The following is a 1,713-nucleotide window of genomic DNA, read 5'->3' on the forward strand; positions in this document are numbered from 1 at the left end:
CCTTGTGGGATGAAGAAGAACGAAGAATGGAAGAGGTAAAAGGAAGAAGTAAAACTCTGCAAAGCATTTATGGGAAGTGAAGAGATTCTTTTATATAAAATTGTCCTCCTGTTGAGGATTGAGATATTTAAAGAAAAATGAAAAAGGAGGAAAGAAGGAGAATGAATGGTAATTTATGAGAAATCAAAGTCGATTGTTTTTGGATTTTTATACCAAAAGTGTTGAGATATTTGATGGGATATAAGAAAAGGAGGTGAAAAAGTATGGAGGAAAGAAATACTACGAAACGGAGCGCATTTATGAGTGCATTATCTATCGAACTGAATCGATCTTCGAACAATCAAACGTTTTTGCGGAAATTTTTTCCCAAACAAGTTCCGGTTCTTGGTTTGAAATATGCCTTGAGAAAAACGTGGAATTAGAAACAAGAGAAATACTACTGAAGCGTAAAAACCGGATTTTCTTCGAAATTTCCCTTCTGGAATTACTTTTGGATCGGTTTGTCGTATCCAGCCTCGAGTTATTTAAAGGAATGAAAAGAAACGAAGGAAAAAAAACATAATCCAATCCATATTGCGTACGAATTCATGAAAATTTTCAATGAGACCAAATGGAAAGGAAGTCGAATAATTTTCACGAAAAAGTCTAACCAAAGTAATTCTGAAAGAAAGAAAAAACTCCATTCTAAACATTAAACTCTCTTTTCTCGATCGACATTCGTATAATAAACACAAATTCGTAGAGAGAGAGAGAGATAACAACAACAAGAAGAAAATTTCTCTGGGGGAGCCCGTATAGTGTATCGTGAATCTGTGCCAATAACAGACGCGTTATCGTCCGACGTGTCTTGTACATAAAGTGTAAATAATCGTCGTTCACGCGTTAATTCACGGTAGACCTGTAAATACGATGTTCGATCTTCAAAACGAACGACAGTTTATCCTCGATCGGTGGATCGTGCCCGCCTGTTTTTTCCAATTTTGTATAAATGTAAAACCGAGAGAGTAGCAGAGTTTATTTAATAAACCACAGTATAGAAGTAACACGTATATAAATATATATATATATATGTATATATATATATTGTTTCTCTAATTCCCAGATGGTATCGATCTTTCAACAGTGTACACATGTACAAAATGTATACACCGATAAGATTTACGGAATAATCCTTACATCTGAACCCTAGGTTTCCAGGCTACGAGCTCTAATTGAGTATATAATGATGAAACGGTGGATGGATGAAAACGGTGTTCGAACGTCGAAATGGAAGAATGACGGAGGGAGGGAGGGGGTATCGTTAATTGAAAAGATCGATGATCTTTTCTTCATTCTTGTTTTCCGCGCAGGCAGGATTAGAAAGTTGGAATAAATTACGAATGGCAATTAAACGAGACGATGATCACCCGAGCGTCCCGATCATCGATAAATCGAACGAATTTATTCCGTTTGAACGGAGGTAGCTTTATAATCCGCTTTAACGTTCGAATAACGTTAGATTTATTACCTCGTAAATGACAACAGGCTTTTAGGAGTTTGTGCGTTTACGCGTACAAACCGAGAAGATCGATTCCACACAGTTGTGTTGCGGGGATGGATTCCGAGGAGGGGATAAAGCGTCGGATTGAAATACTTGGATGTTCATGTGACCAGTTTATATAACGATTTCTTCTGAATAGTTTTTCGAAAATCTGAATTCAAAAAAAAAAAAAA

The sequence above is a fragment of the Apis dorsata genome, unplaced genomic scaffold, assembly GCF_000469605.1.
Source record: "Apis dorsata unplaced genomic scaffold, Apis dorsata 1.3 scaffold_339, whole genome shotgun sequence".
NCBI classification, from domain to species: Eukaryota; Metazoa; Arthropoda; class Insecta; order Hymenoptera; family Apidae; genus Apis; species Apis dorsata.